This window comes from Protopterus annectens, chromosome 4.part0 (assembly GCF_019279795.1).
Source record: "Protopterus annectens isolate FY-2018-M chromosome 4.part0, PAN1.0, whole genome shotgun sequence".
Lineage (NCBI taxonomy): Eukaryota > Metazoa > Chordata > Ceratodontiformes > Protopteridae > Protopterus > Protopterus annectens.
In genome coordinates, this window is record NC_056733.1 from 359608704 (window position 1) to 359620847 (window position 12144).

Here is a 12144-nt window from a genome sequence, read left to right on the forward strand (position 1 = left end):
TCCATTTTGGGAAACTACACACACACACATTAACACATGAGTGGCAGACACTATAATTCAGATGATGTAATGGGTATGTGGGGACTACATTAGATAGTGATCTCTCCTTTGACAATCATATCTGTGAAGTAGTTAGGACATCCGTCTATGCACACCATCTGATTACTTAAGGGCTTGCATCTAAACAGACTGAGGTTATTGTGTCCCTTTACTCATCACTCATCAATCCCATCATCGAGTATGATAACCTATTTTGGATGTACCTCAGAAGATACATCCAACAGCTGGAAGGGCCACGAACTTACCTCGCCAAGAGGGATAATGCCCTCAGACATGTGTCCTATGATGCTAGACTGCACAAACTCTTGCATTACTCAGTGGCATCTCATTTACTCAGAGATGATATTTGCTGGCCAACAAAGCCATGTCCAAGTCAGGCTTAATGGATATGCTCTACCTATGGGAGTCCATGTCACTGTGAGCCATGCACTGTAATGAGCTACACCTTGCCACAACCATAACTGGAAGATGATGGAGTGACAGATTCCTGTCATGGGTACTCCCCATGCTTTGGAACTACATCCCTGATTACTTTATATGGAGCCCCTCACTAACACTCCAGGGAATCCTTGCAGAATAGTTGGGGAACAGTGGATACACCCCAGGGATCCTGCAATTTGCTCTGCTCCACAGAGGGATAGTTAGTTAATCAATGGGGTGGCAACAGCCGACACATTTTGGCTAGGCTTATGAATGGCCTTGGGCAGTTAGGCATGTACCTACCTATGTACCTATGAACCTATACATACAGTATCGACACATGCTGATAGCTTAATTTACTAATCAGGTATTGACTTACCTTGTGCCAATGGCAGTTGTGTGTACAATAGTTGAGGGCAGACTATGTAGGATGCATACAGTAGACCACCTATACATGACAATTTACAGGTGGCCGTGTGTGTGTGTGTGTGTGTGTGTGTGTGTGTGTGTGTGTGTGTGTGTGTGCCATCCATGTTTACTGTGTGTGCAGGTGGAGAAGGGTGTCAGTCCATAGGTGCCTACACTGTCAGTGTTTGTGCTGTACATTCCCTCTTTGCCAGGGCATGGGCATACTGAGTATGCCTCCGTCTGCCTACTGGGGCTGGCACTGGGTGTTCATGGTCTGAGTCCCACTGTACCTGTGGGGCCCTTGGCAATGGTGGTGGGCTGTGAGGGCCTTCACCATTCTGTCTCTGCTGCAGCTGTTTCCACAGGATCATATTGTGTAGCATGGCGCATACTATGAAGATATGGACACACGTGCCTGGAGAGTACTGCAAGGCTCCACCAGATATGTCCAAGCAAAGGAACCATGATTTCAGCATCCCAAACACATGCTCTATGATGATTCTGGTTTCTGCATGTGCCTCATTATGGTGTTCTTGCAAGGGTGTGTGTGCATTTCTGATGGGAGTCATCATCCACAGTTCCAGTGCATAGCCAGCATCCCCCATCAGGTGGCCATATGGGATGTCCCCCTGGCAAATACCTGATACAGCTGTGAGGCATGCCAGATGTGGGAGTTGTGATAGCTTCCAGGGCTGCCAGCACACACATCCATGATAATGCCCTGGGCATTGCACATGACCTGGCAGTTGATGGAGGGGTATCCCTTGTGGTTTATGTAGTGCCTACCCTGCTCACCGGGTGGTGACTTGTTGTGTATGTGCATGCAGTCTTTGCACCCAGTACCTCCGGGTATTTTACAACATGGTGGAAGAGACGCATATTGCTGGCCAACTCCTCCTGCATTCGGGGGAAGTATATGTGCTCATTGGCATGTGGTAACATGGCATCCAGAACTGGTGGAGTACTCTGGATGCTGATGCCTGTGAGATCCCCATGATATTCCCAGTTGGGCTTTGAAAGGTACCTGTGGCTAGTATTCTCAAGCTTACACATACCTTCGTGTCCACTGGGATAGGTTCCCCTCTGTTATTTCTGACTCTGAGGCGTGGCCGGCACAGCTCAACAAGTTGCTGTAACGCTCTACTATCTCCAGATCATGTAGCACCTGGCAGATTACCCTGGGTCTGAACACTCTTCTCCTCCTCCGGTGCCTGAGATGGTTGTCAGCATCATCCTCCACACCACCGTCAGTCTTCAACACATGCTGGTGAATCAAAGTTATGGCAGCCCCTAACATGTACATATTAAAAGTTCCCCATCTGTATACACCAATGGTGCAGAATGTCTGGGAATACACGTGTGGTGAGGTGCTTTCACACTTTATGCTATTGTGCAATGGATGCTGCTGGTGTAATTTGGTGTGTATGTGCAATTCCAGCTGCAGGGTATCTTAATTATGGGTTTTACAGCAGGTACTGCTGTTGTGGGGCCTTTGGTGTTGAATTACGCTTGGCTGCCGTGATTTATCTATTGCCCTTTACTTCACTTTTCAACCTGATTCCCCTCCCATTGTCAGGCATGCCTCCAGCTGCCAGCTTTCTTGTTTTGTACTTTCAACAATCCAGAAACGGTGCCCACGAACAGAATCCAAGGCTCGGACAACGACTGTAGAGTGATAAAACCTCCTTTAATTGACAAAAAGTCACAACAGAAAAAAGTTCAAAAAACCAAAACTATGGAAATATATATAGTGAACCAACAAAATCTGTAGAATATGATTCATAAATCGACAGGTTAAGCGCTTTCGTCTGACCTCCATCAGACTTCCTCAGAACCTTGCACTGATGTCAATTAAAAGTTTTTAAATACTTTTTGGCGCCAACTGTTTGCCAACAAGTTGTTATTTAAAAGGGCAACATAAAACTTGAATCATGTAAGTGTCAACATATATACAGAATCTGTGTCTTATAGAATGTGCAAAACATAGCATGTGCAAAATTAGCATGTGCAAAATATCCGCATCTGCAACAGAATAATACACATGTTGCTCATAAAACATAATATTATATACATATTTAACAACAATAAATAGACAAAATTCACAAACAAATAATCTACTACTAATACAATTAAATACCTATTCTAAAAGTATAATGTAAGTCTGAGTACCTATTAAAAACTACTTGTTGGAAAATGACATACTCCAATACATATTAATAACACTTGATCAACTACCTGCAGTGCCTATATTGCTTGAAAATATATAGATGTAATGAGTTAAAATAAATAAAATATATGAATCTATTAATATATTAAAACCAAGTAATATATACCTGAACACGTCTAATTAAGAAGTGTCCAAATGAAGAGGTGATAAGAGTAAAAACTAATGGATAAGTGAACTAAGGGCAGTGTATATAACTGGAGATTTAACTAATGGATAAAAGTTTACTAATCAACTGTAATAATTTGTTACAAAATGATTTTGTGGCCGTATACAAATGCATTATTATAAAAATGTAAAAATGTAAAAATGTAAAAATGTGATGATAATGAACATAAGTCTGAACATTCTGAAACACCCAAAAGTAATCTAAGGACAACTAGAATAAATGATATAAATGGACAACCTAAGGATGTGTCAGAAGCTAATATAAACCATTGGATAACACACCCATTCCTAAAAACGAAGCAGGCACTTCGAATATAGTCCCCTATATGGTTCACAAGTTTGAATAAATAGTGTGAGCATCATTGTGAACTGCATACGCTAAGGGAAATAAGTCACAAAATACAAATACACTACTGCTCTGCAACCAGGCTACTGAGAATCAACATGTATTAAGCTGTAAGAATGGCTTTATACTGATAAAGTCATTCAGTCCTGGTTTTGATGTAGAATCACAAAATATCTGCCATCTACTTTCAAGGGCCTAGAGTTGGATCTTCCAATTCTCATTGCCCCTACTTGTGTCAATAGAGTCAATGATGGCAAACTTAAAACTATGGTTATTACCTTTGTCTGAAACATGCCTGTACAGAGCATTTTTATCGTCCTTCCGCTGAATTCTATACAAATGCTCGTATATCCTAGTTTTTAATTTCCTTTCAGTTTTGCCTATGTAATAGGCTGGACAGGATATACAAGTAGCTAAGTAGACCACCCTTTGTGTATTACAATTACCCTTGCGTGTTTTGATTTTGGTCTTCAAAACATTGTCTAATTTAATGTCCATACTAGTATTGATGAAGTTGCATTGTCTACACGTACCACATTTACGTGTACCTTTACTAATGATCTTGTTTCCTTTTAAGTGTTCAAATAAATATTTCAAATTGTGAGACATTTTATACACAATTTTTGGGGGTTCACTCCCTAAGGTACCCTCCTTGTCCGAAAGCATAAGGATTTCCCAATGTCTAAGTAAAATTTCTTTAACCAAATTGGAATAAGGGTTGTATCTAATAACACAAACTCGCTTGTCGTCAAAGCTTGCTGCTCTCTTCGAATTAGGCACTTGAAGACCCAAAAGTGGTAAATATTTTTTCCCCCATTCACTGATAACATATTGAGTAACGTTGTTTAACATGTCCTTGGGATACCCACGATCCAAAAACATGTCATGGATATAGGCAAGTTCTCTTTCCATACCTTCTTTTTCTGAAGACATGCGAGCTGCGCGAATACACTGCCCTTTAAACACGTTACGAAACATGTAAGGGGGATGATTACTATAGAAATTTAAATAGTCATTAGAAAAGGTCTTTTTTCTATGTATACTAGAAGTAAACTTAGTACCATTATTACTAATATACGTGTCCAAGTGTGAAATTCCAGTCCTATCAATACTATGCGTAAATCTCAAAAACTGAGTAGTGTTATTAATAAAGACTATAAATTCATTAAGCTCGTCAAGTGATCCATTCCACAAAATAAATAAGTCGTCCAAAAATCTAGTGTACAAAAGTATTTTACTAAAATGTTCACTTTTAAAAACAAATTCAGTTTCCCATTCCAACATGATCATATTGGCATAAATGGGGGCGCAGGATGCACCCATGGCCACCCCCTTGACTTGTTTAAACACCTCTCCTTGGAATTGTACATAGTTGTGATCGAGGACAAGCCCCATCATGTCCACAATTAAGTTAACCTTGTCATTACTTAAATTGGAGAATTTCCTAAGACTATTGTGAAAATATTCAAGCCCAATGTCTCTAGGTATGCTGGAATATAAGTCGATAACGTCAATAGTGACAAATATCACCTCCTTCCTCCATAAGTCTTGTGTAAGTTTCCCCAGAAAGTCCCAGGAATCCTTAATAAGGTGGTTGACTCTTTCGTAAACATGCTTGGTCCATTCATCAATGGTAACACCAATTTTAAATGCCTTAGATAAAGAGCCAGAAATGATCGGCCGGAATGGGGGATGTTCCAAATCCTTATGAATTTTGGGTATTCCCACAATCGTAGCCATTTTTGGAAACTCCACTCTGATAAACTGGTAAATGTCATTAGTGATCCTATTGTCCAAAAGATATTCTTCTATGACCAAGTCAATTCTTTTATATCCAATGTGTACTTGGTTAATGGAAATAACTTCATAATTCCCTGAATGATACAGTATTTTTAATATCTCACTATTATAATCCAAAGTGTTGTATAACACAATCCCCCCGCCCTTGTCGGGCTTCATTATTCTAATGTGAGGATTTTCTCTAATCTGTTTAAGACAATCCCTTTCGTCATTGTTTAAATTGTCAATGAACACCTTAGTATAATCTTTACTCATTTTAATGTCACTATACAAATTGTAAATGTCTTTAGACACTAGTTTTTCGTAATGAAGAACTTGTGGATGGTATGCCGGAACTATCACACTCTTCTTTGTAAGTCTTTTGCAATAATTAATACTGGTCGTATTCTGAGCCTTATTTTTGTTATTAAATAAAATAGAAAAATTAATCCTACGGCTAAAATACTTAACCTCTTTAATAGTGTCCACAATGTTAAATTTACTAGTAGGAATGAATTTCGTGCCTTTAGTAAACAAGGAACCATGCCCTTGTGTAACCACCATATCCGTGTAATTAAACACATTAAACCCATTGAACGTATGGGTGATTTGTTTAGTTGGTGGGGACTTGGCCACAGCAGGTAATATTGCATCAACATCACTAGAAGGTGACAGTGTTACTTCCCCAGTTATTTCCAGATGGTCTGGCTGCCTACTTGATCCTAATTGTAATTCACAAGGACCTTCCTCATCTAATATTGCCTCCTGAATTGTTTCGGGGCAGGGAAAAATCTCCCCCCTTGAAAATTTGTATCATGTGTGTTTCTATCAGTCCGTTCATTGTATGCTAAATGTTTCTCCTGTTGGGGGCCATCCCTCCTATTAGTATTAGGCCAGATATAGGCCCTATTGTTTTTATAAAGTTCCATGTCCCTGTCTATCTTCCTTAATTTTCTATTAAATATTAATGTATTTTTATTTTCTGCTGTAGCAAACTGTCTATGGTACAAATCCCCCCATTGGTCAAAATCTACATCTCTAATAATATTTTCATTCAACATCTCTATATCCTTGGTAAGTTCCACCACCTTCACATCATTGTATTTCAACAGTCTTTTCATAAACACAAAACCAAAATCGTCAAACATACTGTTAAAATCATTAATAATAGTATTATTAAAATCCAAACCCAATGGGAGTTTAAAAAACCTCAATCCCTTAGGTACAATTTTAAGGTTCAAACAATGTTTCAAATAGGCACTGTCAGTTTTTACACTTTTGATTTGGATAAGCTTTTTGCCAAGTAAAACTATCTTGGACTTGATATTGTCCTTATTAGTACTGCAATGTCTTCCTTGTTTAGAATGATTGTCAAAAAATTGGTCATCTTTTTTAAAAATAACCTCGTCGTTAAGAAAAGCATCTATATTGTCCATATTAAAAGTTTTTAAACAATGGGTGCATCCTGCGCCCCCATTTATGCCAATATGATCATGTTGGAATGGGAAACTGAATTTGTTTTTAAAAGTGAACATTTTAGTAAAATACTTTTGTACACTAGATTTTTGGATGACTTATTTATTTTGTGGAATGGATCACTTGACGAGCTTAATGAATTTATAGTCTTTATTAATAACACTACTCAGTTTTTGAGATTTACGCATAGTATTGATAGGACTGGAATTTCACACTTGGACACGTACATTAGTAATAATGGTACTAAGTTTACTTCTAGTATACATAGAAAAAAGACCTTTTCTAATGACTATTTAAATTTCTATAGTAATCATCCCCCTTACATGTTTCGTAACGTGTTTAAAGGGCAGTGTATTCGCGCAGCTCGCATGTCTTCAGAAAAAGAAGGTATGGAAAGAGAACTTGCCTATATCCACGACATGTTTTTGGATCGTGGGTATCCCAAGGACATGTTAAACAACGTTACTCAATATGTTATCAGTGAATGGGGGAAAAAATATTTACCACTTTTGGGTCTTCAAGTGCCTAATTCGAAGAGAGCAGCAAGCTTTGACGACAAGCGAGTTTGTGTTATTAGATACAACCCTTATTCCAATTTGGTTAAAGAAATTTTACTTAGACATTGGGAAATCCTTATGCTTTCGGACAAGGAGGGTACTTTAGGGAGTGAGACCCAAAAATTGTGTATAAAATGTCTCACAATTTGAAATATTTATTTGAACACTTAAAAGGAAACAAGATCATTAGTAAAGGTACACGTAAATGTGGTACGTGTAGACAATGCAACTTCATCAATACTAGTATGGACATTAAATTAGACAATGTTTTGAAGACCAAAATCAAAACACGCAAGGGTAATTGTAATACACAAAGGGTGGTCTACTTAGCTACTTGTATATCCTGTCCAGCCTATTACATAGGCAAAACTGAAAGGAAATTAAAAACTAGGATATACGAGCATTTGTATAGAATTCAGCGGAAGGACGATAAAAATGCTCTGTACAGGCATGTTTCAGACAAAGGTAATAACCATAGTTTTAAGTTTGCCATCATTGACTCTATTGACACAAGTAGGGGCAATGAGAATTGGAAGATCCAACTCTCGGCCCTTGAAAGTAGATGGCAGATATTTTGTGATTCTACATCAAAACCAGGACTGAATGACTTTATCAGTATAAAGCCATTCTTACAGCTTAATACATGTTGATTCTCAGTAGCCTGGTTGCAGAGCAGTAGTGTATTTGTATTTTGTGACTTATTTCCCTTAGCGTATGCAGTTCACAATGATGCTCACACTATTTATTCAAACTTGTGAACCATATAGGGGACTATATTCGAAGTGCCTGCTTCGTTTTTAGGAATGGGTGTGTTATCCAATGGTTTATATTAGCTTCTGACACATCCTTAGGTTGTCCATTTATATCATTTATTCTAGTTGTCCTTAGATTACTTTTGGGTGTTTCAGAATGTTCAGACTTATGTTCATTATCATCACATTTTTACATTTTTACATTTTTATATTTTTATAATAATGCATTTGTATACGGCCACAAAATCATTTTGTAACAAATTATTACAGTTGATTAGTAAACTTTTATCCATTAGTTAAATCTCCAGTTATATACACTGCCCTTAGTTCACTTATCCATTAGTTTTTACTCTTATCACCTCTTCATTTGGACACTTCTTAATTAGACGTGTTCAGGTATATATTACTTGGTTTTAATATATTAATAGATTCATATATTTTATTTATTTTAACTCATTACATCTATATATTTTCAAGCAATATAGGCACTGCAGGTAGTTGATCAAGTGTTATTAATATGTATTGGAGTATGTCATTTTCCAACAAGTAGTTTTTAATAGGTACTCAGACTTACATTATACTTTTAGAATAGGTATTTAATTGTATTAGTAGTAGATTATTTGTTTGTGAATTTTGTCTATTTATTGTTGTTAAATATGTATATAATATTATGTTTTATGAGCAACATGTGTATTATTCTGTTGCAGATGCGGATATTTTGCACATGCTAATTTTGCACATGCTATGTTTTGCACATTCTATAAGACACAGATTCTGTATATATGCTGACACTTACATGATTCAAGTTTTATGTTGCCCTTTTAAATAACAACTTGTTGGCAAACAGTTGGCGCCAAAAAGTATTTAAAAACTTTTAATTGACATCAGTGCAAGGTTCTGAGGAAGTCTGACGGAGGTCAGACGAAAGCGCTTAACCTGTCGATTTATGAATCATATTCTACAGATTTTGTTGGTTCACTATATATATTTCCATAGTTTTGGTTTTTTGAACTTTTTTCTGTTGTGACTTTTTGTCAATTAAAGGAGGTTTTATCACTCTACAGTCATTGTCCGAGCCTTGGATTCTGTTCGTGGGCACCGTTTCTGGATTGTTGGAATTTGTTTTGTACTTTCCCAACCCAGGATTGTGTAGCAAAATGTGTTATGTAGCTGATCTACTGCAAGTTTGCTTTGTTCTGCTGTGACAGTTCTCTTTTATTTGCAGTACGGCACCTCCCCTTTCCTGTTCTGCAGGTAGCTGATAGCAGCCTTGTTAGCTGTTGTCAATGGCCCACTGTGGGTTCCTAGGTGTTAATTACTCATTGTACTCCAATTACCATGCTGCAGCATTTCCTTATTGTCTTCCCGTATCCTTCCTGTTTCAGCTGTGGTGCACGTTTCCAGCGCATTTTCATCCACGTTCACATGCACTTTCAGTTACCTTGTGTGCTCTCAGCTAAGCAAACCTATGGCTACTTCCACACCCCTATCCTGCGGCTTTGCTTAGCAATAGGCAAACCGGATTAGCAATGCTCCAATGTGCTTACAGCTAAGGTGGCGCACCCCTCTCCTGATGTCATCTTTATCTCCAGGCCACACCTCCGTGTTGTACCGCTACGCTGTGAGGTACATTCTTACGCCTGCGGGGATTTTGCGATTTAGTATTACTTGTCTCATTTGCATGGCATTGACTACTAATTCCTAGTTACGACGCAGAACACTGTCACAGCCCCTTAGCAACCCTTGCGCCATGGTTGTGGTGTAGCATGCGTGCCACTGACTATTATGGGGAATTTATGAAATGTATTACATTGTAGTTTTATTACCTATAAATATATTTTCATTGTGATCCCGTTTGTGCACTGATGCACTGCAATTTTACTTTGTGTTAGTGTGGCCATGACATTAAATGTTCTTTTTTATGTGTTGTGCATGTTTTTTTTATGCCAGTGGCTATATATTTAGCCATTGGCATATATTAACAGTATAATACGTTAGTTTGGTCCACTGTCATGGCTCCGATTTTATGTTTGAAAAAATGTAAAACGTTTTTTCGGTTTACATTTCTGCATGCTTACATTAAGCCTGCACCACTTCATGAATCGCTATATACCTTCATCTGCATGCTACACTGCTGCACATGGGGTAATTAGCATACATGTGCCGGGAGCTGTGCAGCTGTGGTGTACGCAGGTAGTGCACGTGGAAACAGCTCATACCCAAATCGCTCGGCGGCCATATTTGGTGTTAGATCACCGACGCTATGCCTGCACCTGGCGCAAGCTTCATGAATCCCGGGGTTGATGTTGCACACTCGCACACACACACACAGACACACACACACACATATACACACACACACACACACACACACACACACACACACACACACACACACACACACACACACACACACATATATTTATACACACATATTTATTGACATATATATATATATATATATATATATATATATATATATATATATATATATATATATATATATATATATATATACACATACATATATAATCATGCATAACTAAAAATAATGTGCTGCAACTCAACCCATTTTATATATTGGTATATATACATAATTAGTTGCCTGTTAGGGGCCAGCGAATCACTGAGACACTAGACTCATCATAATTTGTACCCACCACGTTGCTTTCAAAATATTCTACACATTATCTCACTGTTAGCAGAAAAAAGACAGAAAATCCACCCAAGGATTATCTCACTGTTGGGGTATAATGCTTATTTTTCTGTTCTGCTTTATCACTGCAGTGTTTTTTTTTACCTGGATGCATTCTTTATGAAATCTTCAGTATGTATGCATGTCAAGATGGACTTTTGTCAAGAAAACCATTTTCTTATCACATTTCAATCCTCAGTGCATACATATATGTGTCGATGTCATGTACGTCTAAGTGGATGTGCCTGGGGGTATCAAGCAATGAATTGGCGCACTATCCAAGATTAGTTTCCCTGCCTAATTCCTGATAGATGCCATGACTGGACCCAGTGCTTCTGTCACCCTGAAGTGTGTACCAAGAAAATGAGAATGAATGAATGAATGAATGTTTCATTTGCTGTTAAATGTTAGAAATGTAGTTTGGGCACAGACAAATCAGTCCAGAGACATTTCCGGGGGAGGGGGGGTTGAATGAGAAATCAGGTGTTTGAAGGAGTTTTAATTTGGGTGATGGCAGAGTAAGGGTTAATTTTAGGAGGAAGGGTTGAGGAGACAGGAGGTCATTTAGTTTTTATGCAGTAACTGGTACTTGTGAGAATCATTTGGATCTGGGCAAGTTGCTTTGTTAATCTTTTATTTCTTGCTAACATTTTTTGAGATCTGAGATTGTTACTTGGGTGAATCCTTAATCATATTGTTCGACAACTTACTTCCATACTGAAGATTTTGAGTAGCTTTAGTTAAATATCATGCCTTCTGCTATTTAGGTGAACAATATGTGCAAATTAGGTAAATATTACATTGTAACTATTTTTTTCATGTTAGTTAAGCGAGCTTGGATTGGGGTATTTTCAGAAGTTAATTAATGCAGATTACTTTGGGATGTACTTTTTATTATTATTATTTTTGCAAGTTAATTAATACAGCTTATTTTGGAACAAACATCAAGTACATAAATAGATTTCTACATGGATATAAGATGGCTAAGATAACTTAATAGAAAATAAGATATGCATGTTTTGACAAAACAGATCTACAGGTAAAGATACTCACAAAAGTAAAGCTAGTGCTAATCGAAATAACCTGTATGGAGCTTGCAAGCTTAGAATATGTTACAAATGCATGATATGTAGTCAACATTTCTAATCTCATTCCAGGACGTACTGCAGACAAGGAATATAATTCAAAATATTTATGGAGGATAGTGGAGATGTTACACATATCTAAACTGACTAAATTAATAGGATCTCTGATAAGCA